At 42.5% G+C, this 27397-nt stretch overlaps 1 pseudogene; it reads left to right on the top strand.

Annotated features, from left to right (window-relative positions):
• Positions 1–27324, top strand: LOC116675094 (deoxyribose-phosphate aldolase-like; annotated as a pseudogene).
• Positions 27325–27397: the final 73 nt, after the last annotated feature.

Here is a 27397-nt window from a genome sequence, read left to right as displayed (position 1 = left end):
ATGGCTGGTGGGTTGAAAAGGAAGAAGTGGGTGTTTGGGATGCTTGGCGTGAAGCACAGAGGACAGAGGACCATGCCTGTTCTCCGCCTGGTGGCAAGACGGACCAAACGAGAACTGGTCCCATTGATTCTCCACCACGTTCGTGCTGGATCCACAATATTAAGTGATGAGTGGCGGGCCTACCGTCAGGCTCTGCCGGCATTTGGATACAAGCATTACACAATTAACCACAGTGTGGCATATGTCAATACTGAAACGGGCTGCCACACTCAACACATGGAGAGGGCCTGGAGGAGCTACGAGGAGACAATCGGTACTCCGAGGGAATCGCACGGAGGATCTGTTCAGAGACCATTTGATTGTAATCGAGTGGAATGAATGGTTGGGTAAAAAACACCATGATGGTCCACTAGGACGCCTGCTCCACGATATTGCTAAGCAATATAAATAGAAATAAATTATGTCAAGTTTCTGGAGCTTGTGATGTTAATCGCTTTGTGTCTTTTACTGTTGTTTTGGTCTCTAAAGTACCCCTACCCCAGTATATAGATTATTTTATTTTGTATGCAAATTTTTTGTACTAACTTTGTTTTAGTAATCCCTTTGTTCTTGTCTCCCCGTGTTCATCTGCGGTATATTGTTGCATGACAAATACTTTCTTCACAAATTGGTTCAATTCACTGATCAGACTATATTATCAGTGCACAAATAATAGTTTTATGGACCAATAATAAAAGATTTAAGTGTACCAAATAAAGTAACTTGATGCTTTATACACTTATTTATAATTACCTAATTATTATAAACCACCCACCAGTTGCAACTTTATAATAGGCATTCCAATAATTCTTATAGACGTTTTACAAAGTATTAACTATTTAACAAGGTGTTATAGTCATCTGTTGAAACTTTTTAATAACCATCCAGACACTGTTTATAGACGGTTTACAGAACAACTAGAAACCCTAACAGTAAACTGACTGTTTCCTAACAGTTAAATGCTAATTAATAAACTGTTAATTTACAATTAGTAAACATTAATTATTATTATTTAATTGTTTAACAGTAAACTGACTGTTTCCTAACAGTTAAATGATAATTAACTGAAGATTAATTAACTATCAATTTACCATCTATAAATGATGGTTATTATAAAGTGTTACCCCACATTAAAAACCGCATATAGAGCAGGAAAGTGAAATGCGATCACATGTGCACTCAGGACACATTTGGAGACACATTCTGCTGCCAGGTGGGAACACCCGTAACTAGAGCTGTCCACTTGTGTGTGGCAATACTAGGAAGTGTCTTGGTGTCACAGATGACGTCTAAATTTACCTACCTTTGAATACCAAAACGAACTCAGTTGAAGCACTGAGAACATGTCTAAATGAAGTAAAAGACTGGATGTCACTTAATGTTTTAAACTTAAATGACAAAAAAACTGAAGTTATAATTTTTGGGGAGCCCGGTATCTCTGGTTTTAACAGTGCTCTTGGCCCAATATCCTCAAACTGCTGCCCATTTGTAAAAAGTCTTGGTGTTTTTATTTACAGCTCTTTTAAACTCGATAAACAGATTAGTTCAGTGGTAAAAACAAGCTTCTTTCAGCTCAGACTTCTTGGGAAGGTCAAGCCTTACCTGCCAACTGGAAAAAGTTGTGCATGCCCTTTCCAGTTAGTTCAGAATGCTGCTGCAGATCAGTTGCTGGAACTCTCTTCCTCTCAACATTGGAGCAGCTACCTCTATTCAGAGCTTTAGATCATTTTTAAAAACCCATCTTTTTGCACTGGCTTTTAACTTACGCTGAGCTGTGACATGTTATTGTTGTTATTTCTTTAAGTAAAGTTTTTATCTGTTTTTTTTCGGGCTATTTATTATGCTTTTTATGTTATGCTGTTCTCTACAGCACTTTGGGGCAGTAGTGACTCAACTCAATGTTGCATTGTAAATATTGTAAATAAATAAATAAACTTTGACCTTGACCTAAATAAACATTGACCTTGCCTATGATTTTGTGATCGGATTGCTCACATAAGATTATAACACCATGTTGGAACGGGGCCTTGGTTTCACTACACACCCACATTTACCTTTGCGGGGAAGAATAGGGAATGAAACAATGCTTGCAAAACAGGTACAGTCACGTAATTAGGTGACTGTTGCACATTAAAAAATGAAATGGAGCCACTTAGTTCCACCAGTAATTAACACCAATTTTAAATTCAATATCAAAGGTCAGGTTTGCATTTTTTAAAGTGCTTACACATAAACATCGTCTATTGCTGTAGCAACAACATGACTTGAAAGCAGTAACATTTTTGCCAGAGGTGAAGGATTTTGGATGGATATTTCTGTCCTGTGTTTTTCCTGCACATACTTGTCTACTTGTACCAAGTCATTCCTACAAGTTTTGCTTTAATGAAAGCTAGCTCGCTGCAACTAAAAATCACTACATTTTATGCAAATCATTGCAACATGACATCAACAATATGCAACTAAGCTTATGACATCATGTGCAACTAAGCACTCTAAAAACCCTAAACACCCAATCACTGAAATCTGGAGCGTCATTCAATCTCAACCTCTCCTCTCGCCTTCTTGGTGCCTAGCTTCTTGTTCAATACAGACAGGAGATACCTTAATACAAAAAACTTTACCAATTTCCCAACGGCCTCACACCTAACTTTTTTTTCTAGAACCACACTCACTCAAACACATACCCAGCAAACTGCTTAATTCTGTCATGTCATCTTACACTCTGTTTCAACTAACAGCCATGAGTAATAGACACCAAATGCCAGGGCAGAACAATAGTCTTTGAAACTATATTATTATAACTAATTAACTGTCACCAGGTGTTTATCCTGATGATCTATTTTATAAGAATGCCATATTCAAACTGACAGAGTTTGGCCAGGTTAGCTCAGCCGGTGGAGCAGGAGCACATATTTAGAGGTTTACTCCTCGACCCGGCGCCCACGGGTTTCAACTCCGGCCCATTGCTGCATGTCATTCCCCATCTCTCTCCCCTTTCATGTCTTTATTTGTCCTGTGGAAAACACCTATAGAAATGCCCCCAAAAATGTTCTTAAAAAACAAAAACTTGATCTGATTACTCACATCGGATCATAACACCAGGTCGGAACGGGGGCCTTGGTTTCAGTACATACCCACGATTACGTTTGCGGTGAAGTAGAAGATGTGAAACAATGCCCGTAAAACAGGTACAGTCACGCACCTACGTGACTGACGAACATTAAAACATGGAAAGGAGCCACTTAGTTACACCAGTTATTAACACCTGTTTTAATTTTCAATGTCAAAAGTCAGGTCGGCATTTTTTAATTAACATCTGAAGAACATCTTTCATAGTATGCTGCATGCTCATACACATACATGTTCATTGCTGTAGCAACAACATGACTTGAAAGCATTAACAGTTTTTGCCAGAGCTGAAGGATTCTGGATGGATATTTCTGTTCTGTGTGTTTTTCCTGCACATACTTGTCTATTTGTACCAAGTCACTTCTACAAGTTTTGCTTTAATGAAAGCTCCCTCGTTGCAAACAACAATCAATAAGTTTTATACAAATCATTTCAAGATGACGTCACCAATATGGAAAAACCCTGAACACCCAGTCCCTGAAATCTGGAGCGTCATTTCATCTCAACCTCTCCTCTCGCCTTCTTCTTTTTGGTGCTAAGCTTCTTGTTCAATACAGACAAATGAGATATCTTAATACAAAAAACTTTACCAATTCCCGCCAGCCTCACACCTAACTTTTTTTCTAGAAACACACTCACTCAATCACACACCCAGCAAACTGCTTAATTCTGATTTGTCATCTTACACTCAGTTCCAATAGCCATGAGTAATAGACCCAAAAACGCCAGGGCAGAACAATAGTCTTTGAAATTATATAATTAGAACTAATAAACTGGCACCAGGTGTTTATCCTGATGATCTATTTTATAAGAATACCATATTCAAACTGACAGAGTTTGGCCAGGTTAGCTCAGCCGGTGGAGCAGGAGCACATATTTAGAGGTTTACTCCTCGACCCGGCGCCCACGGGTTTCAACTCCGACCTGTGGCCCATTGCTGCATGTCATCCTTCCTCTCTTTCCCCTTTCATGTCAGTAGTTATAAGTGGAATGTATTAGGTGGGGGTCAAAAATCCCCCAAAAAGTATTTTTATGAAGAGCATTGTGTTGAACAATCAGTGTTATCTTTCTCAAAATTTTTGAAAGAAACCCACTTCTCTGATAAAGACATGTTTAAAAACGGGTCAAATTTGACCCAAGGACAACAAAAGGGTTAAAAAAAAAAACTGACAAAGACCTGCGACTGTCACAACCGCTGGAGATCAAAGCATTAACATTAGCCAGACGTAAAAGACTGTGGATGAATATTTCTGTTCTGTGTTGTTTTTCCTACACACATGTGCTATAGTCGTACAAACCCACTTCAAAAAAATCTGAACTATTTCTTTAACAAGCTGTAGATAAAATAAATGCCTACATTTAAATTTTATAATTTAGACTTTTCATCAACTTAGATGAATGGCAACAGGAAAATCATTTATTTCTATAATCTGTTGCAGCGTGAAGGAGAAAAAAGGTTTTTGACTCCTCCAGAGCTCATAGAGAAGACAACTGAGTGATTTTTAAAATGCCAAGTTCCATTAGGAACCCATTTCTTGACAGTATCAACTTAACTGTGACATGACACTGTCATAGCTATGACAAGACACTGTCATGAATGTGCCGTATAACCTTATAAACAAGTCCTAAACGTTCATGACTTCTGTCATTAAAGGTCATTCGGTTTTCGTCATGACAAGTTGTTTGTGTTGACTTTATTATGACAACTTGACATTAATCAAGGTGACATTACCAGAAGTTGTCTTGGTCATGACAGGTTGACATTAAATTAGTTTGGGATGTCTTTGTCATGACAACTTGATGTAAACAGAAAATCCAACTCTTTTGTATTCAATAAAATGTTAACACAATGATTATTATAATTAGATGTGCATGGTTGGAGACCAATTCTAGCACATCTTCAGATGTGTGACAGGATATTTCCTAACACTGGCTGTCATGATACTATTAGACCTCAAATAAGTGGTACAATTTGATTTGTCATTAAGCTACCATGAAGGATAAGACAAGTTGTCAGCAGAGGTGGGTAGATTAGCCAAAAATTGTACTCAAGTAAAAGTACTGTTACTTCAGAATAATATGACTCAAGTATAAGTAAAAAGTAGTCATCCAAAAAAATACTTGAGTGAGAGTAAAAAAGTGCTGAGTAACAGCTGAGTAACGTCTAATTTATTTTTTAACACAAGCAGTCAATGAGACAGACAAAACAACAAAATAATCATCTTTAGGCAAATTATAGTTCAGCCAATTCAGAGATAACATTAAATGAGATTTCTTCATTGTGGTTTCCAGATAACACTTTGGTCAACACTTTGGGGTTTGGTCAACTCGGTAACATGGGCTAGGATGTGGCCATCTACGGCCCGGGCAGTACGGGGCTTGGGGAGGGGTTCTAGAGGAAAGTTAGACTGAAAGGCCAGGCTTCTATCAAAGAAATTTCCCTCAGCACCGGAGTCAATTAGGGCTTGGAGTGGCAGAGAAATCGAGGACGTGCATAGAGTGGCAGGGATAAACAGGGTTTGTTAGTGGGACTGATGTGTTGGCCCCTCAGTACGCCCACGCTGAAGAGCCTGGCTTTTGTCCGAACCAGGGACGAGGACATAAAGTGAACCGTGCTGCCACAACAGAGGCACTGATTGCGTCTGCGGGAGTGTTCCCCAGGAGTCAGCCGAGCCCGATCCAACTGCATGGGTTCAGGTAGCGAGCTGGAAATAGATTGTGGCACAGAGGGTGAGACTGGAAACGGGAGATTTGTTGGTGAGTGGGCGACGAGACTGAGGACCTGTGGTGGGCCGGTTAGCAAGCTTCCTCCGCCGCTCATGCAGGTGGTTGTTGAGCCGGATAGACAGAGAGATTAAAGAGTTCAAACTGGAAGGTTCATCCCTTGACGCTAATTTGTTCTTAATTACTTAATTCAGTCCCTTCCTGAAAACACACATCAGCGGCCAGGGTCCTGAATTCAACCGAGAAATCTGCCACAGTACGGACTCCCTGCCAGAGCTCCAACAGGTGGCGGGATGCGTCACCGCAGTGATCGGGATGATCAAAAACCTCTCGGAGCATAGCCTCAAACTGGAGCAGAAACAGTTCTCTTGCAAAATAGTCTTATTTTTAACCCTTGTGTGGTCTTCACGTCAAAATTGAAAATCAACACTTTTGTTGAGGCTTTTAATCACTGTTTTCAAGTTTTTCTTACGTTTGTCCCTTTTTCAACACTTTGTTGCTTTTTTTTGACATTTTCAACACTAACTTATTAACTTTATTTTTACAGTTATTTTTGGAATTTATGGCAGTAAACCTGATTTGTAGGAAATTATACCTTACGTTTGAGTTAGAAAAGAAGAATTTAGGAATTATTTGACTAAAATCAAAGGAATGGATTTTGATGGATAATCACAGACATCACAACATGAGGGTTAAAGGCTGTAGAAAGTGAGCCTCCTCTCCTGCAATGCGACCACTAGATGTCACTGTTTACCAAGGATAACCCATTGTCGTCTTCAAGCTAATTGAGTGCAGGAGGCTTCTCTCTTTAGGTCTCCTCACATTCATACTCCAGACAGCTTCAGTGGAATCACAAGTTGACAAGAATCCTGGGATCAAAATCTTCTGTGAAACAAAATAAGAAACTGTTAATTTTGACTTCCAGATGTTGACATCCAGATGTTGGGTTATAGGGTTAAAGTGGGTTTGTACGGTGGCCGAGATGGTTCCACACAAACAATAAAGCAAAACACTAACGCAAAAGGGACAAAACACACACACACACACACACACACACACACACACGTAATAACAATATTGTAATTGATTGATTGCAATGACAATGCTAATAACACAAGTTTTTCTCTTTTGTTCCCTTTTGTGTTTCCTGCTTTGGTTTCCTGACGTTTTCCCTGTTTGCCCTGCCTCTCTTTTTCTCCCTTGTTTTTCCTCCCCCCCCCCCGTCCCCTGCCTGCACCGGCTAGCTGACTTTCCACACCTGCTCCTCATCTCATCATCACCTCTCCTGCCGTACTGACCTGTCATTAGCTCCAATCAAGACCAGTACTTCAACTCCGGATAAACTCACCATCCGTTGTTTCAGCCAACCTGGTGACACACGTAACAGCTCTTTGGACTATCCCTTGTTATTGCCTTTTGTCTAATCCCTCTCTCTGTGTTTGCTCCTACAGCCATCATCTTGACCACTTGATACGTCAAGTCAGCTGGTCTCACCATCCGGTCCCCTCCTAACGGCTCCCTGCCTCCAGGTGCTTCAAGCCTTCCCCTCTGCAGCTCTCCGGGTTCCCGTGCTTTCCCCTAGGCCTCTTGCCCTCGGTCTCCCCCGTTTCCCCCCAGAGCTTCCTCTGCTTCCCCCGGACTCTCGCACTCGCTCCAGTCTCTGGCGTCCGCCTCTTCTTGCCATAAAACAATTAAATCATGGTTTTAAAGCATAGCCTATTCTAAAATAACATTCTGGGAATGTTACAAATGTGCAACTGAAACATTTTAAGAAGGTTATTACCCAATTTTTTTTTTTAGAACACTTGTATACAATGTTATCCTAGTGTTACCGGCCTCAAACCTAGGGAATCTGGGCAGGTACAAAGCCACAGGCTGGGTAGCACTGGGGACTGGAAAGAAGTGGAAATAAAGAAATTTAATTAAATACGCTGGCTGTTAATTTCTGAAAAAATAATTTGCTTAACCATGCCAACAGATAGGCCTAGCACCCACTAGGGCACTGGACAATTAACACATGCAATTATAAAATACACTATAATTACATAAATATCTCAATAAAACTACAAGATCCTAACCCGTAACTTTAGACATTACATTGGCTATATAATATATAAATGGTTTATAAATATACTGAATACAATAAACAAACTGATATGTTATGCATTGGTATATCCAATATATAAAAACCAATTAATAACATTGTCAAAATAGATACCAGTCTTACTGTATAATACATATTAAATATACATCAACAAATGACAATACATCCCCATTGTGCGAACCAACAGAAAACTTCCTGTTAAAAACATTATGGGAACAGTCCATGATAACATGCACAATCAGAATGTTCTTGGAACAAAAGAAATAGCTGGGCAGGCCTCAGCATCAGGGTTAACTAAGTGACGTGTTCTGTATGTCTGTCTCTCAGCGCTATACACAGACAATGGAGCCAATTGGATGAGAGAATGGAAGGTGTGTATGTTTGAAAATGTAAGGAAAGCAATAGGGAAAGTAAAACGTTATGGTCTGTCTGTCTGTCCCTCTCTCTCTCAATTCAGTTTATTTCAATTTGCTTTATTGGCATGGGCAGTTTACAGAAAATGCATATATAGTACATATCACATGTTAAAAATATACATACAGTAGGTCACATAGATTTATACATTTTATGCACTGATAGTATACAACATATTGCATTACAAAACTGTAACACGATATCATACTTAACAGTTTTGTACAACTTACTTACTGTACAATCCTAAACCACTGTCTAATGTGGGAATGTTCTAGTTGTGAGTCCCTCAGGTGTATCCATATTGAGCTGCCAGTGGAGATGCTGCCCCTTCTGCTCGGAGAACTACCAGCTTCTCTTCTGGTGTTAACATTGGGAAATGTGCTATTTTTGGCTATTTTTTCCATAGTGTAAATCACTTAGAGAAGAGAATTTTTCACAGGAAGGAGAGAAGTGTATCTCAGTTTCTAGCTCTCCTGTTGAGCAGCCATGTCTCTCTGAGTCTTCATGTCTCTGGCCAGTTGGTGGTCACCGAGCCTGTCTCTCTCTCTGACCTCTCTGTCTGAGTCTTCATGTCTCTATGGCCAGTTGGTGGTCACTGAGCCTGTCTCTCTCTCTCTCTCTCTCTCTCTCTCTCTCTCTCTCTCTGAGTCTTCATGTCTCTATGGCCAATTGGTGGTCACTGAGCCTGTCTCTCTCTCTCTCTCTCTCTCTCTCTCTTCTCTCTCTCTCTGAGTCTTCATGTCTCTATGGCCAATTGGTGGTCACTGAGCCTGTCTCTCTCTCTCTCTCTCTCTGACCTGTCTGTCTGAGTCTGACAGATGTGAGCCTGGTTAGTTAGCTTCACCATCAGCTGGCTGAGACCACTGTTTCTGGTTAGTTAGCTTCACCATCAGCTGACTGAGACCACTGTTTCTGGTTAGTTAGCTTCACCATCAACTGACTGAGACCGCTGTTTCTGGTTAGTTAGCTTTACCATCAGTTGACTGAGACCACTGTTTCTGGTTAGATAGCTTCAACATCAGCTGACTGAGACCACTGTTTCTGGTTAGTTAGCTTCACCATCAACTGATGAGGAACACTGTTTCTGGTTAGTTAGCTTCACCATCAGCCAGGGACGGATGGGGCTAAAAAAAAGCCAACAACAGACTTTCTCCCAAATGGGCCATCATCCGCGATCAACCCTAGCCGTGCACAACAGACACTAGCCAGGATGTCCTGATACTATAGCACAATACTGTAGCCAAAAGACAATGTATTCACAGCAAGTAACATCTAAAAACCAATGATGATAATTGGGATTGTATTTATAAATGAGCCTCAGCCAAAAAATACAATGCCATTACATTTGCACTAAAAAAAAATGTCACTGGATACAGAAACCCCAAATACACAAACTTGTAATTATAAAAACAGTACATAGTATTGGTGACAACCCTTTCAGAGAAAAAGTAGGCTACTTGCTGTACCTGAACGTTGTGATTAGATAGGCTATATATTTTAGGCCTATACCTAACTACTGTGTATCAATATACACTCACCTTTAGGATTATTAGGAACACCATATTAATACTGTGTTTGTCCCCCTTTCGCCTTCAGAACTGCCTTAATTCTACGTGGCATTGATTCAACAAGGTGCTGAAAGCATTCTTTAGAAATGTTGGCCCACATTGATAGGTTAGCATCTTGCAGTTGATGGAGATTTGTGGGATGCACATCCAGGGCACAAAGCTCCCGTTCCACCACATCCCAAAGATGTTCTATTGGGTTGAGATCTGGTGACTGTGGGGGCCATTTTAGTTCAGTGAACTCATTGTCATGTTCAAGAAACCAATTTGAAAGGATTTGAGCTTTGTGAAATGGTGCGTTATCCTGCTGGAAGTAGCCATCAGAGGATGGGTACATGTCGGCCATAAAGGGATGGACATGGTCCGAAACAATGCTCAGGTAGGCCGTGGCATTTAAAGAATGCCCAATTGGCACTAAGGGGCCTAAAGTGTGCCAAGAAAACATCCCCCACACCATTACACCACCAGCCTGCACAGTGGTAACAAGGCATGATGGTTCCATGTTCTCATTCTGTTTATGCCAAATTCTGACTCTACCATCTGAATGTCTCAACAGAAATCGAGATTCATCAGACCAGGTAACATATTTCCAGTCTTCAACTGTCCAATTTTGGTGAGCTCTTGCAAATTGTAGCCTCTTTTTCCTATTTGTAGTGGAGATGAGTGGTACCCGGTGGGGTCTTCTGCTGTTGTAGCCCATCCGCCTCAAGGTTGTGCGGGGTGTGGCTTCACAAATGCTTTGCTGCATACCTCGGTTGTAACAAGTGGTTATTTCAGTCAAAGTTGCTTTTCTATCAGCTTGAATCAATGCTTGAATGGTCGGCCCATTGTCCTCTGACCTCTAGCATCAACAAGGCATTTTTTCCCACAGGATTGCCGCATACTGGATGTTTTTCCCTTTTCACACGATTCTTTGTAAACCCTAGAAATGGTTGCGAGTGAAAATCCCAGTAACTGAGCCAATTGTGAAATACTCAGACCGGCCCGTCTGGCACTAACAACCATGCCACGCTGAAAATTGCTTAAATTACCTTTCTTTCCCATTCTGAAATTCAGTTTGGAGTTCAGGAGATTGTCTTGACCAGGACCACACCCCTAAATGCATTGAAGCAACTGCCATGTGATTGGTTGATTAGATAATTGCATTAATGAAAAATTGAACAGGTGTTCCTAATAATCCTTTAGGTGAGTGTATAGTAAGATCCCAAGTGTCAAATGTATGAAAAAACAAAGACAGAATCAAACAAACAAAAACAATTAAAAATTCATGAAGTAGAGGACTAGATGAGAAGGAAGAGTAAACTGTGGGGAGATGAACTCCAGATGTTACGTGTTTTGTGCTGGTTGTCTCTCAGGCTGGGACATGCACTCACATATTTCGCTGCTTCTACAGTGCTCACACTATTTTCTCCAAGTAGAGGTTTCATTTTGTCTGGTCAGAGAGTGTATCAAAATCTGGGATTGTTCATTTAATTTTGGTAAAGAACTGAGTTCTGTTGTCAGTACATGGGCTACACTGAAACAGGAAGAGTTGCTCTGTTTCCACCTGTCTCTGTGGACAGAGCTGACACAGCCTGTCTTCTCGAGGCAGCCAGATCTTCTGTGGTGACCGGTTTCCACAGCCAGACTGTCCACTCAGCTTGAACCTGCTCAGAGTCTTTCTGAGTCTGGGGTCACGTATGTATGGTGCTAAGTAAAGTCTGTCAGTCTGTGTGTGTGTCTCTCTCTCTCTGTCTCTCTGTCTTTCTGCCATTCTGTGTGTCTGTCTGTCTGTCTGTCCCTCTCTCTCTCTCTCGTCTCTCTGTCTTTCTGTCGTTCTGTCTGTTCTCTCTCTGTCTTTCTGTCATTCTGTGTGTCTGTCTCTCTCTTCTCTGTCTCTATGTCATTCTGTCTGTCTGAAACTTAAAAAATTATGTAAACACATAAAGCATTTGGAACTAAGTGCAAAAAAGTCATGAACCTGCTGAGAGCTGTGGCTGGATGTGACTGGGGGAGGATAAGAGTCATTAATTGACATAGGGCATGCATAAGGTCAACAATATCGTCATCATCATCTATTTATCTACACACACAAAAATGGTCATAGCACAATAGAAAAACATAGCAAACAACAGACAAATACAAGATAAAACACATACAATAAGAAACAGAGTTCCACAATACACAGAAAGAGTGTTCCGATATTAGCATATAGACTAACACGCCAATGGTTCCACAATCTCAAAGTGAACCTCTCTGCACTCATGGCAGGGTTCACTATTCCAATTATGCTGTTGAAAGACTCAGTTAGTCTACACATAGATCTGTACATGAGATTCCTGAGTATAGCAGGACAGGTGGATACATCAACAGTTACAAAACATACACCTTGCACTGCTCAATTGTGGCGTTTTAAGCAGCAGCCTCATGCCATTATTGTATGCGACATTGACTTTCTGCATACTGCTTATTTTTGCGCCTCCACAAGTGGGCAGTATACATTGGGGTAAGCTTTAAAAAGCATGGTCTTCACAGACAATGAACACATAATACATTTGCAATTCAGCATATTAGCTTGTGCATACATTATACAGTACTGTCTGAATGTCCCTATCATCAGACAGGTCATCAGTCATACAGTGCCCTAAGTATTTGACCTCATTATTTGCGTACATCAGGGGGTTGATAATTGTGTTCCCAACCATACAGCCTGTTCCACAGTTGTTGAGCAGCTTTGATCCATCAAATAGATTGGGGGGGCTGTGGATCAGTGGTAGAGCGGTTGCCTGCCAATCAGAAGGTTGGTGGTTCAATCCCTGGGCCTGCAGTCCCATGTCGAAGTGAACCCCGAGTTGCCCCCCGGTGCTGCGCATCAGAGTGTGAATGTGTGTGAGTGTTTATCTGATGAGCAGACCTTGTACGGCAGCCTCGGCCACTGTGTGTGAATGTTTCCTATATGATGTAAAAGCGCTTTGAGTAGTTGTTAAGACTAGAAAAGCGCTATATAAATACAGCACATTTAGATTATGGTTTTGTAGTTTATGGAGCAGCAGCTAAATCAACATTGGAAAAAACTAAAAAATTACAGTATGGAGCATTGCGTGTATGCGTTGGAGCTATTAAGTCAACCCCCATAAACGTAATAGCCTACTCAAAGACACCACTGGAGTTAAGAGAGAAAGACAGAAACTGGGAATAACAACCCTACAAAGGAGACAATACAGGAGTGTTAGGAGTGTTTCAAGTTTGAGGAACTTGGGCAGGAATGGACAAGGGAAAGGAGAGTGAGGGAATATGAAATGGAAGCCTTCGCTTTAACCACTGCCACCCCAGTTATCAACATTCCACCATGGCTTTTTCCAGAGGTAAAGGCAGATGTTAGTATCCTGGAAAAGAAAAGAGAATAGAGAATAGCGCAAGTGGGACTTAAAGCAAGCATTTACCTGAGAAATAGTTACTATAGCTATGTCAAAATGTACACAAATGGATCAAAGAACAAACACTTTTGTATACAGCAAAAATAGTGACAGCCATCATTGCACTCCAGTGGTTTGAACAGGTCAGACCTCAGATCTTTAGCATACAGTCAATGACATATGTCAGTCAAGACCTACTTTTAGAACAGTCTGCTAAGTTTACACCAGGGGGAAGAGATGTTCAGTTCGGTTGGGTGTGCACATAAGGGGGTGAAAGAAAACAAGGGTGCAAACTAGCAAAAGAGGAAAAAAACAGTTCTAATTCCATTCCATTCTTGGAGAAGAAGAGGGAAAAGCTGTGGTCAAGAAGAAAGGAATTAAAATATGGCAGAAATGGTGAGAGAAAGATTATTAATACTTTTGTATTATAAAATACGAAAGTCTGTCAATAAAAAGAATGATAGGGAAAGGACCAGGTGGAAGGAAATGATAAAGACAAGAATCACACAGGACTGGAGGGAACCTTGTTTTTAATGGGGAAAAGGAATAGTGGAAACTGTGACAACTGTGACCGAAAGAACAGGGTACAAGCGGCCGAAATGGGTTTCCTTAGGAGGGTGGCTGGCGTCTCCCTTAGAGATAGGGTGTGAAGCTCAGTCATTTGAGAGGAGCTAGGAGTAGAGCCGCTGCTCCTTCGCGTCAAAAGGAGCCAGTTGAGGTGGTTCTGGCATCTAGTAAGGATGCCTCCTGGGCGCCTCTCTAGGGAGGTGTTCCAGGCACGTCCAGCTGGGAGAGGCCTCGGGAAGACCCAGGACTAGGTGGAGAGATTATATCTTCAACCTGGCCTGGGAACGCCTCGAGATCCCTCAGTCGAAGCTGGTTGATGTGGCTCAGGAAAGAGAAGTTTGGGGTCCCCTGCTGGAGCTGCTGCCCTTGCGACCCGATACCGGATAAGAGGATGAAGATGGATGGATGGTGACAACTGTGGGGTTAAAGGAAATGCTGAACATTTCATATACTGCACATGGTACGAGGTGGAAAGACAGGTATTATAAAATATTAGCCAAAGTAATTATGAATAGATTGAATAAAATATTAGATGAAATTATAGGGCGAAAGCAAACGTGTTTCATAAAAGGTCATTTGATGTGGGACAACCTCTGCACACAGAGAAATGACAACTAAACCTGGGAAAAAAGACTTTTATAAAAATCAGGACTGGACCAAAAGAAAGCCTTTGATTATGTCTCCAGAGACTATTTATGGGCGGTGATGAGGCATTATGGGTTCCCAGAAACCTTTATTCAGTTAATCGACTGTCTGTATGTTAAGTCCAGTGTTCGTATTAACGGAGCCTTTTAAAGTGGAGAGAGGGTAAAACAGGGCTGCCCCTTGAGTGCTGCTCTATACATCTTGGCCATCAGCCCCTGATTAAGACCATTAACTCAGACTGCCTCATATCAGCCTCTCCGGGAACCATCACCTTATCATGGTGGAGAGGTTTGTGTGTCCCTATGAACCTGAGGGCTGTGTTGTCTGGAGCTTTGTGCTCCTGGTAGGGTCTCCCATGGCAAAGTGGTCTCAGGGGAGGGGCCAGACAAAGAATGGTTCAAAAACCTCATGGAAAATCAAGGAAGGGATCGAGGGACCCTGCCCGGTGGAAGCCCGTCTGGAGCCAGGCCCAGATGGCGGGCTCGTAAGCGAGCGCCTGGTGGCCGGGTTTGCCACGGAGCCCGGCTAGGCACAGCCCGAAAAAGCTACGTGGCACCTCTCCTTCCAGCCCATGGGCCCACAACCTGTGGGAAGAACCAATGGGGTCGGGTGCGTTGCCGTGAGGGTGGCAGCAAAGGTCAGGGGCTTTGAGAGACCAGACCCGGGTGGCAGAGGCTGGCTCTGGGGACGTGGAATGTCACCTCTCTGTGGGTGAAGGAGCCGGAACTTGTTGAGGTTAAGCGCTACCAGTTAGATCTGGTGGGGCTCACTTCTACGCACAGTCTCGGTTCTGGAACCGTACTCCTGGATAGGGGTTGGACTCTGTCCTACTCTGGAGTGAGTTGCCCAGGGTGTGAGGCGCCGGGCGGGTGTGGGTATACTCATAAGCCCCTGATTGAGCGCCGCTACGTTGGAGTTTACCCTGGTGGACGAGAGGGTCGCCTCCCTACGCCTGCGGGTGATGGGGGGGAAAACTCTGACTGTTGTTTGTGCATATGCACCAAACAGGAGTTCGGAGTATTTGGCCTTCTTGGAGACCTTGAATGGAGTCCTGTATGGGGCTCCAGTAGGGGACTCCATAGTTCTGCTGGGGGACTTCAACGCACACGTGGGTGATGATGGAGATACTTGGAGAGGTGTGATTGGGAGGGACGGCCTCCCTGATCTAAACCAGAGCGGTTGTCTGTTGTTGGACTTCTGTGCTAGTCATGGACTGTCCATAACAAACACCATGTTCGAACATAGGGATGCTCATAAGTGTACGTGGTACCAGAGCACCCTAGGCCAAAGATCAATGATCGATTTTATAATCGTTTCATCTGATCTGAGGCCGTATGTTTTGGACACTCGGGTGAAGAGAGGGGCAGAGCTATCAACTGATCACCATCTGGTGGTGAGTTGGGTCAGGGGGTGGGGGAAGACTCTGGACAGACCTGGTAAGCCTAAACGGATAGTGCGGGTAAATTGGGAACGTCTGGAGGAGGCCCCTGTCCGACGGACTTTCAACTCACACCTTGGGCTTTTCGTGCATCCCTGTGGAGGCTGGGGGCATTGAACCTGAGTGGACAATGTTCAAAGTTTCCATTGCTGAAGCTGCGGCGGCGAGCTGTGGTCTTAGGGTCTTAGGTGCCTCAAAGGGCGGTAACCCATGAACACCCTGGTGGACACCGGTGGTCAGGGAAGCCGTCCGACTGAAGAAGGAGTCTTTCCGGGATATGCCATCCCAGAGGACTCCGGAGGCAGTTGCAAGGTACCGACTGGCCCAAAGGGCTGCAGCCTCTGCCGTGAAAGAGGCAAAGCAGCGGGTTTGGGAGAAGTTCGGAGAAGACATGGAGAAGGACTTTCGGTCGGCACCAAGGTGCTTCTGGAAAACCGTTCGCCACCTCAGGAGGGGGAAGCGGGGAATCATCCAAGCTGTATACAGGACTAGGTGGAGAGATTATATCTCTAACCTGGCCTGGGAACGCCTCGGGATCCCCAGTCGGAGCTGGTTGATGTGGCTCGGGAAAGGGAAGTTGGGTCCCCTACTGGAGTTGCTGCCCCCGCGACCCGATACCGGATACGCGGATGAAGATGGATGGATGCCTTATATCAGGTACGAATGTCGGGCTCGCGCCCAAAGTCACCGCCGTGGCGTATGCAGACGATGTCAGAGTAGTTATCAAAAACCAGAGGGAGATGGATGTTTTAACCAATCTTTAAAATTTCTATGAATTGGCTTCTGGTGCAAAGCTAAATCATAATAAAACAGAAGGTGTTTGGATAGGATCGAAACATGCAAAACGTGATATTAACATTAAAGTAAAGGATGAAATTAAAATCCTGGGTTTAACCATTTGTAATAAAGACGGTAGTGAAAGAAACTGGGAGCTTAAACTCGGTGAGGTAAAAGAGGAAGTAAAAAAATGGGAAAATAAAACACCACTTATAAATCAAGAGTCAGTATCATCAAAAAACTTCATCCTATCCAAACTCCTTTTTATCACTAACATCTTTCCTCCATCTCACAAAATTATAATCCAATTAAATAAACAATGTGTAAATCTGGTATGGGGCACAACGAGAGAGGTTACAAAAAGAGAGATCATGTATAAAAGCAGAGAATGGGGGCAGTGGATGTGGGAATAAAATTATATATCTCCTTCGTAAAAAATGTATCAGCAGCAATATCGAGTAATGCTCTCTGGGTTGGTGACTCCTCCAGGTGGAGGAAGAGGAGAGGCCGAGCAAGACAAGGACCAGAATATATTATTAATTACGGTGATTTTATAGATGAATATTGTAAACTTAAAATTGACTGGAATGGCCTCCCCAGTACAATGATTTTAAAAAAAATTAATGATTTTAAATATGGTGGGTATATCAATTATAAGCACTTAACACATGATGAAGGAACCCTGCTCCTGAACTTTTTATAAAAAATAAAAACCTCTCGGAGAACAAAAAAAATTAGTTTTATTGACCATCCTCTTGGGGACATCCTCTTGGAATCCTCTTGTTAAGCCAGGTTCATTCCAACTCAGGGTGAGACGAAACATATCCAGTGTGTCACTCAGGTAATGTCGGACCCTTCTGATGTAGGATTTTAAAATTAAATGCTTAAATGTCTAATTATAGTTGTATTTTAACTTTTTATTAGGTTGTTAATGAAAGCCATATTTTTACTCATGTTCAGGGTACACTAAAAATGAATCCTCTTGTTAAGCCGGATTCATTCCAACTCAGGGTGAGATGAAACATATCCAGTGGGTTACTTAGGTAATATCAGAGCATTCTGATGTGGGATTTTAAAATTAAAGGCTAAAATGTCCAATTAACCCTCATGTTGTCCTCGGGTCAAATTGACCCATTTTCCTATATCAATGTTATTTTAATACCCAATTGTAATAACCCAAAATAACATTCTACTACTTCCATTCATTTTATGGTGTCTTATTCAATTTTATAGCGTTTGAAAAAAAAAATGAAGTGGTTTGAAGTAGTATTGAGTAAAAGTTGACACATTCCAGTCTGCGATTATCCATCAACATACATTCCTTAAATTTAGTCTAAATAATCCTAATTTCTGCTTTTCTAACTCGAACATGGGTAGCCTATAATTTCCTAAAAATGAGGTTTATTGACCATAAATTCCAAAAGTAATCGTAAAAAGGAAAGTTTATAAATTAGTGTTGCGTAGTGTTAAACGTAAAAAAAAGTGTTGACAAAAAGGGACAAAAACCGTAAGAAAAATTTAAAAAATCTTGATTAAAAAGTGTCAACAAAAGTGTTGCTTTTCAATTTTGACGGGAAGACAACCCAAGGGTTAACGTGTTTTATTGGCTGGACAGAATCCCCAGGAAAAGACACTGCCGTAGAAATAGTAAAATGACATGATGGTACGCACTCCTTACAGTAGGTGGCGGTGTGCACCTAGAAGTTGTTTGCAATCCGCCATTAATCAAGAAGAAGAAGACGACGACGACGACTAGTGTCTTCGTCCACTGTCAATGGTGTTGACAGGTCTCTTGGACTTTCCAGTCAATGGTTAAAGGTGGCTGGAACATCTGCCTGTGGTTAGATCCTATCTGTCCTTCAACATGTCTGCCAGGAACCCAGGAATGAAGCTCGGTAAGGAACGTTAGCAATCTTTCCGTGACGTAAACTTTAACATATAGCTACCGTACACATGTGGACATCTCACGTTACCTTTCGCTTTTCATTTGACCAGCATTATGTAACGTTTATGTGTTCATTCCTAAAATAAAACATCTCCTTGGCATGTTCCATTAAAGTTTTCTTTCAAAATAACAGGCAGGAAAGGGACGTTAAGCTAGCTAGCCCTAGCTCGTGACACTTTAATAAGTAACGTAATGGTAGAGGTTACTGACCCGCGGAACATGCTGGAACACACAAACACAGTGGCAAATACGATAACATACTATATAACAACTGTTACATGTTATGGGATAGAGCAACTGTTTACTGGGGTGACATTTCCTATCCATTGCCTGACACACACACACACACACACACACACACACACACACACACACACACACACACACACACACACACACACAGACACAGGCAATGTATAAACTTCGGGCCACTTAGGGTACTGAGAAAGCTCAGCGCAGAGCCCCCGCAGGACCATAAATCACGCTTTGGTGCTAAGCTTGGCTAAACACACTGTGGGGAGGGTCTGAAGTGGATACATCAAGATAAAAGTCAGTTTTGTCATCTAACCAAATGCTAACTGTGAGATTGTTTTATAATTTTTGTAATATATATGTTATATATTATACTTTCTCTATTTTAACAACTCATTTTGTTTTTGCTCCTGGGCGTCAGACCTGGGTGGATATCTAAAGTGAAAGTGAACACACAGGCCGTCCTGAAGAGAGCTCAGACCATCCAGGGACACAAGACCCCAAGAAACAGTGGCAGGTGTGTGTGTGTGTGTGTGTGTGTGTTGTGTGTGTGTGTGTGTGTGTGTGTGTGTGTGTGTGTGTGTGTGTGTGTGTGTGTGTGTGTGTGTGTGTCCACACACACTAAACATGCATTAAGTTGCTCTGATTTCCTGTTGATAGAAGGGGGCGCTCTGACTATATGAATGAAGTTTAAGGAAGATGGGACGCGTGATATGGATCCCACATAACTTTTAGGCAAGTCCCGCCCTACAAAGCAGCTTGATTGGTTGGGTTTAGGCATTGACCTTGAGTGGTTAAGGTTAGGCTAGTCGATTGGTCAGGGGATAAGACCTGAACAAATCGTGTTACTTTACTTTGTGTAATCAATACTAGTGTGTGAATCCTATTGAAGGGCGGGCCTTGCCTCAAAGTTGTGGGGTTCATAAAAACAGTCCAGTTACAAACCACTTCCTGTGTCATGGCCTTACATTAAGGTTTGACACCTTGCCATGCCCACTCCGTTCCACGACAGCTAAAAAGCTTTACTATTTTTGGGCAGCCTCTAGCTCACCCAGTAAGAGCGTGCACCCCATTTTCTTTTTCTTCTTCTTTTTTTTAAAGGCGGTATCCTAATCACCCATGGTATCATGGGAATAAAGTGTTATGTTTTTAAGTAGGCTAGCTTATTATTGCCTATTATTGTTTTTAGTATTGCCAATATAAAAAAAGAAAACACAAATTGTTTTTACAATTTTGGGGGACCCCCTGCAGTATCGTTGTGGACCCCCAGTTGAACATCGCTGGTTAGGGTATGGCTCCAAGAGGCTTTTTTATCAGTTCGGACATGATGATGGGCCCTGATTAGGAGTGGGGAGTACGTATAAAGTCACAGAACATGAAACATTGCTCAGAAATGTCTATTACAGGGGACCAAGTATTAACAGTGTGAGAGAAAACTATAGATCCTTTTCTAACCCTCCACATAATAACAACATGTGAGATGGTGTGCCAGCAGAGGGATGGGACATTGATGTTGTGTTTGTGGCGCAGGCAGCCTGGCTGCTGAAGGCTGTCACATGCATCGACCTGACAACTCTCGCTGGAGATGATACACCGTCCAACGTCCACCGGCTGTGTCTGAAAGCCATCCAGCCGGTCCCATACCACCTGCTCAACAAGATGGACATGCACAACCAAGGTGTGCTGCCAGAGACATCTAGGCAGCTGGACGTCCTGTTAACACTGGTCACTGGGATGGGTTACAGTGATTTTTATGCAAACTTCAGGGAGAATTAACACATAATAAACACTCAATACATTCTTAATTAATCAATCAGTTCTTTGGTATATATGACATGTTTCAAAATAGTAAAAAATACAGATCCCAGTATCTAATTTTACCAACAGTTAAGAAGCCCAAAAAGTATTCAGTTAACTATGATATAAAATAGGGAAAAGCATATCACTGGTATTTGCTTTAGAAATGATAGCAAATAAGTATGACTGTCATTTAATCTGCTTTTGATTGACTAACTGATTAATTGGCTCGATAGTTTCAGATATGCGTAACATAGTACAGACATAATACAGGTTAATTTGAGTTTTATTTTATAGAGTTATCTCAGTAATAATACGTTAAAAGCTGTGGGAACATGGTGACATCAGGGCAAACAGGTCAGCAGCATGATAAGAAAGGGAAGCAGTCAGACGATCCGACGGGCCCTGGGGAATCACACTTTTATAGACGAGACAAAGGTGGACAGGGAAATGTTATTTTTTGGTCATCTCAGATTGTTGCTCTGACTCCAACCTGCAGAGGGCGACACAGACCACTTTATCCCCATCTTTGTTGTTTCTGGCTGTGTTTCAGGACTAACTACTGCAGCCGTGTGTGTGTATCCGTCTCGGTGGCTGATGCCGTTCAGTCACTGAAAGCAGCCAACTCCAGCCTAGCTGTGGCCTAGGTGGGTCAACTGACGCTGAGTCACAGCCACAGGAAGCGTCTGCTGCCAGAGGGACATGAATGGTGAGCTGAAATGCGTTGTAGAACATTAATAAGACTTGTGTTCTTCCTCGTCTCCCAGTGGCCACTGGTTTCCCAGCAGGCCAGACCGCACTGGAGACCCGGCTGCTGGAAGTCCGCTTGGCGGTGGCTGACGGAGCCACGGAGATCGAAATAGTCATCAACAGGACGCTGGCGCTCACGGGACAGTGGGAAGGTACGCTGAGACATTTTGGATTTGCAGTGAGTTATGTTGACTATGTTCATGTTGTCAACAAAAAAAGCTTCAGTTTGCAAGCTCTGCTATGTACGTATAAGACACTTAACTGTTCAGAGAAGACTATGGACATGGATGTTTAATTATTATTATTTTTTGTGATTTTTGGTGGTACATTGCAAACAAAGGTCAGAATATTATATTGCAGTCTAAAATGGCATAGCAACCTGTGCTTTAACCAACCATGACCTCAGTTTGAAAATGTAATCCAAACGAGGATGGGAGAATTGTGACACCCCTAGTTTGAGAAGGTTCAGCCGGTGTTCTGCTGATGTGCTGACATTTTGTTCCCATTTTTATCATGGATGAAGTTTGTTTAGTAAGGCTTTTCTTTTCCCTCTGACAGCCATGTACGACGAGGTGCGTCAGTTCCGGGAAGCCTGTGGGGACGCCCACATGAAGACCATCCTGGCCGTGGGAGAGCTGGGCACCTTCACCAATGTGTACAAGGCCAGCCTGGTAGCCATGATGGCCGGTCAGTCTGCTTGTCATAGTCAGTGGTTGTGTCATTCAAGGATGAGTTGCCATGATTATTTACAACATTTAGCATTTAGGCTTTTTTGTGTTTTTTAACCTTAATTTATCAGAGGAAGCCTCTATTTTATAGGAATGCCCTAATCACATTCACACAGTAACACATTCATACCGGACTTATTTCTTCTCTGAGAGTGAGATCAGAAGAATGTTATCAGTCTGGCAGTTTGGAGATCTTTCCCTGCAGCAGTAACTGAACTGAACTAACTGATCTTGAATACATGTTTCCACAGTGGGCTGTAATATAGCTGTTGCCTTAAATATATATGTGTGTGTGACTATGAACCATGTCAAGGTGTCACCCTGAAGATGTGTGAGGGGCCCTGGATGCTCTGTTAGCTGTTGAAGCTACACGACAGCTGGATAACACCTTCTGTGACCATTGTATAACAGCATGGTGTCTTCAAATGACTGGATTTATTTATCAAAGTTCATGTCTTTAAAGGAAACCATTAATGCCAAATTATATCTATAAATCAGTCAAAGAGTCAGACAGAATTGTAGTACTGCGTGTAAATTGGCAGTAACATCCTACAGCTCTACAGCAGTTGGTGTTGGGACTGGTCCACTCTGCTGAACTGGCTGTGTAGGAATCTTCCCTGTTCCCCTTTCCCCGTTTCCCTTTCCCTATCAGACGAATGTCTGTTAAATGATACAACATATCTTGTGCTGCCATCAGAAAATATGTTATAATATGCATAATCACAACAAAGGTTTTTTTATTCACACAGAATAACAGGCTGAGGAACTGCTTGCATTTCAGTCACGCTATATGTGTACGAACCCTTTCCTTCTGTTTTACACATGTAACTACAGTGATTGTGTGTTGAAGTCTGAGCCCTGCCAAAACACTGGTGACCTCCACTCAATACTGAGCCTGAACGCATCTTGTGTAGACAGAGTGAGGATAAAGGCTGCAGTCACTCCGCCTCCTGTGTGGACACATGGGCCGCTGTCTGAAAGCCTCTTCTTCTCTGTCAGCAGCTGGAGCTGAAGTAGAGTTTTGGTCTCTGTGCTGAAACTTGTTAAACTGTGATGATGGTCCATGATGTCAGTGGCTGAGCCGGCTCAACCATTTCAGTCTGGTTACTGTATGACAGCGCTCAGAAAGGCAGGCTGCCACCATGCGTGTGTTTTTATGTGACATGAAGAGGTTTTAAAAGGTTTAAAGTCGGTAAAAGGCTTGGTCTCATTCCTGCGGTCTTCCAGCTTGTGGCGCTGCTACTTAACCTTTCTCATGCAAGGTCCTTTCTTTCTCACACAACACACACCCACACACACACCCACACACACACACACACACACCACACACACACACACACACACACACAACACGTGCATGCTTAACTAGCCATCACATAATAAGCCGATTAGAGAACCAAATTGTCAGGGGCTCTGATAGAGATCATTATTAAAATGCATTGCTTTTGTCGACACACTCGCTCCTTAATCTCCCCTTGTTCCTATGAATTGCGTATGAGATTCCTGAAATTGAATGATAATTTCACCTATTAATCTCTGATGCAGGCTATTTTACTCTGCTGTTCCCTGCCAGTATCCCCCTGCTCACGCAAATGAATAGAGCTTCATTACCGCCACCCGCATTTAATAACCGTTATCCATTATGTGGTAATTAAGACTCCCCATAACGAATCTTAAGGATTATGCCAGTTTGAGGAAGAGGGGAAAGAGGCTGAAAGAAAGACCTGACTGGAAAAACACATAGAACATTTCTTTAATGAACTGGAAAATGTTCATCTTGTTCTGTTCAGTAATGAACAGTCATTACAGCAAGGCAGAAGGGATGGGTTTTTTTTCCCTGCAGCTCCCAGTTTGTGGGTAATCTATTAAAGAGTGTCATTTAATCTTCTATTTTTATCAGGAAAGCTGATAAAACATAATTGTCTGTGAAGGAAGGGAAGGAAAAATGGATGATTTAATTGATGAGCGTGCAGCTGCCCTCATCAGCAGCATATGTTCCTGTCTGTCCTCAGACTGTCAGAGTAATGTCCCCCTGTCCTCAGCTAGGTCCGGCTGTCAGAGCAATGTCCTCTCTGTCCTCGGCCAGGTCCAGCTGTCAGAATAATATCCTGTCTATCCTCGGTTAGGTCCAGCTGTCAGAATAATGTCCTGTCTTTTCTCAGACTTTCAGAGTAATGTCCTGTCTTTTCTCAGACTGTTAGAGTAATGTCTTGTCTGTCCTCAGCCAGGTCAGGCTGTCAGAAATGTCCTCGCTGTCCTTGGCCATGTCCTGCTGTCAAGTAATGTCCTCTCTGTTCTCACCAGGTCCAGCTTTCAGAGTAATGTCCCGTCTGTTTGTCAGAGGAATGTCCGACTGTCAGAGTGATGTCCTGTACAACAGCTGAACACACTGATGGATAAAGGAAGAGTCTGCTGTGTTAAAGAGTACATGTCACCTGTTTTACCCTGACAGGTTCGGACTTCATCAAGACATCCACAGAAAGGAGTCTGTCAACGCCACATACCCTGTCGCCATAGTGATGGTGAGGGCAATCCGGGACTACTACCTGTGTACAGGCCATAAGGTACAGCTCATGTACTTCTGCCTTTTGTGTACCACTTCTCTAACAGCAACATAGTTCCTTTCATCTGTAGCCTGGATGCCAGTTAAATTTAGCCCCACCCACGATTTGAGGTTGGGAAGTTCGGTCTGGACTTGATCCGTTGTGGAGCAACTGTACTCAAATTAGATTGTCAGGTCGGGCTTAATAAAATGATGGCTAGATGATGATAATAAACAGTAATGTAATCAACCACAACACCAAAGAGCGCTTGGTTTGAATTTGTTTACAATAAAGATGGCTGCTGCTGGACAACTGAGATGTGTAGATTCCTCTCTAGCCTTTGTTATGGAAGATATCAACAGCACGTTCATTTTGAAAGAGGAACAGAGAACTGCAATCAAGGCATTTGTTGATCGGAAAGATGTTTTTGACGTCTTTCCTACGAGATTCGGCAAAAGTTCAACATACGGCATACACTCAGTTTCTCTGATTGGTTGTAGGTCTATCCAATTGAGTGCAGAGGGATTTTCTTTCCTGGTTGGGTTGAAACACGCACCATAATCCCAGTGCAATGGAGCAGTATCAGGCTCATATTCTGACTAGAATCTGAGTATGACAACGTCAGGCTATCCCCTCTGCTGCTCACACTGTAGACCGTGTCATGCTGTTACACATTTAGCATGGCAGAAGGTGGATCAAAAAGCAGACACAGAAACAGTCAACAGAAGCGTTTCCTTCATCAAACAGGGTGGTTTGAAATATGTCAATACTTTAGACAGTGATAAATACGATGGGTTTTTATTTTAGTAAAAGATGCTTAGCCAACATGAGGACTTCCCTGACATGAACATGACCTTATTTAACCTGATTCAAACATAAATGTTAAATCAAAAGTCAATTTCTCTGAAATGTATGTAATGATCTTGTAATGTGTGCACACATCTGACTCTGTTGTAGTGTCTGGAGATCACTACATATTCACAACAATGAACTATAGTACAAAAAACAGGTATTACTAAACATAGACACCACTGAGAATTAAAAACCATTATAGGCAGAGTGTCTTTCCAATGCTGATGTAGGGATTAACAAGTGTGGATGGATCTATAAACCAGAATGATTTCACTTCTAACATCAAACTAACTAATGCAAAGAGTTCAGGCAACGCTCTATACAACTGATCCGGAATCAGCAGCCAGGAGCAACCTGATGACTTCTCAATTCTCGGGGCTGTAATGATAGTGGATGGTTGCTAGCTGGCTGGGGGCTGACTGTGGATGTGTCCTCGGGGCTGTAATGGTAGTTGATGGTTGCTAGCTGGCTGGGGAATGACTGGACGTGGCTGTGGCTCGCATCCCAACTGAAGCCTTGCAGCGCTGGGAGACTGAGGCAGAAGACAGGGATGTACTAGCTGGCTAAAGTACCGTTAGATTAGTCATCTATCTGTACGGTTAACGTTACTGATGAATTTGTGCGTTATTCCAGAGTTGTTAACCATGGTCAAACAATCACTCTAAAAATAACTGAGCGTGTTGTAATCTTACGTTACCCACCAAGAATTTTCCTTTTCGTTCCCCCTACGGGTTGGAAGAGGATAGTCCATTACTGTTACATTGCCATTATTCTTATGTCTCATTCCAACGAGTTAATGAACCACTGAAACGATTTTGGAAACATTATTTAAGGTACAAAATAATCTTTGATGTTGGACCGATCACTATTGAAATCAATGTGAATAAATAAGGTATCTGTTGTATAACTGTGCGGCAAAGTGGGATGTAATCAATGACAAAACAATGCCATGTGGCAGAAAAAAGTTGTATTACGTTTACTGAGAACCACCCCCCCAAAAAGAAAAGAAGAAATAATCAAGGCTTGTATCGAATCGTGGGTCAAAATCATACCGAACCCTCGGTTGGGTGTATCATTACAGCCCTACGGTTTTCTACATAGCAGGTAAACTATTATACAGTGAAGTGTGTGTCATGTGACAGAGGTGTGTGTGTTCCTCAGGTGGGCTTTAAGCCAGCGGGGGGGATCCGCACGGCTCACGAGTCTCTACTGTGGCTCACACTGATCAAAGAGGAGCTGGGACACGATTGGCTCTGCCCGCACCTTTTCCGCCTTGGAGCCAGCAGCCTATTGGCTGACATCGAGAGGCAGGTGGGGGCCACACACACACACACACACACACACACACACCTATTTCTATAGCTGACTTTTCTGCCAATACCATTTTGATTTTTTTTCCATTTCTTCCTGTCTGGACAGATCTACCATCATGTGACAGGACAGTATGCGGCCTATCATGAGCTGCCTATGGCCTGATGCTGTAACTTCCTTTTTTAATGACCTCAGACTCACCAGCCAAGCCTGATTGTGTTGTTCAGTGCTTTAACTGAAGACTGGGACCAATGTCTGTGACACAAAGAGAATGGCTTCTTCAGAAGCATATTACTGTACTACATTAGTCACTTGTCACAGTATTTTGTTTCATAATAAACTGTGTCATTGTGAATGATGTGCTGAGTTACACCTAATTTGCTTAATCACTGAAAAAACTAGTGATTTAATCTACAGCAGTT

Source organism: Etheostoma spectabile, unplaced genomic scaffold (genome assembly GCF_008692095.1).
Source record: "Etheostoma spectabile isolate EspeVRDwgs_2016 unplaced genomic scaffold, UIUC_Espe_1.0 scaffold00001461, whole genome shotgun sequence".
NCBI lineage: Eukaryota > Metazoa > Chordata > Actinopteri > Perciformes > Percidae > Etheostoma > Etheostoma spectabile.
The sequence above is the reverse complement of the archived record's forward strand: the minus strand, read 5'-3'. Positions and strand labels throughout refer to the sequence as shown.